This window comes from Alligator sinensis, unplaced genomic scaffold (genome assembly GCF_000455745.1).
Source record: "Alligator sinensis unplaced genomic scaffold, ASM45574v1 scaffold103_2, whole genome shotgun sequence".
In the NCBI taxonomy this organism is placed as follows: Eukaryota; Metazoa; Chordata; order Crocodylia; family Alligatoridae; genus Alligator; species Alligator sinensis.
Window position 1 is genome coordinate 464,879 of NW_005842166.1, and position 234 is coordinate 465,112.

Here is a 234-nt window from a genome sequence, read left to right on the forward strand (position 1 = left end):
GCTCATGGCAGAGCCCCCCATGCAACGGGGGGCAGTGGGGGGAAGCAGGGATCGCCCTCCACCCAGCAGCACCCGGTAAGCACTGGGACTTTTTTTTAAAGGGCCAGGAGCTGGGGCAGGTGGGGGCAGCCATGGGGAGACTGGTAAAGCAGGCAGGGGTCAGGGGGACTGGCAGGGGGCCCCCCCCCCCCCCCCCCCCCTCCCTCCCCCCCTACTTTCCACCTCAGAGACCGC

At 69.2% G+C, this 234-nt stretch overlaps 1 protein-coding gene across 2 annotated transcripts in view; it reads right to left on the bottom strand.

The window, feature by feature from the left end:
- Window positions 1-234, bottom strand: part of PRAM1 (PML-RARA regulated adaptor molecule 1) — a 22,100-nt gene that overhangs the window by 1,057 nt on the left and 20,809 nt on the right. The gene's annotated exons all lie outside the window — the stretch shown is intronic.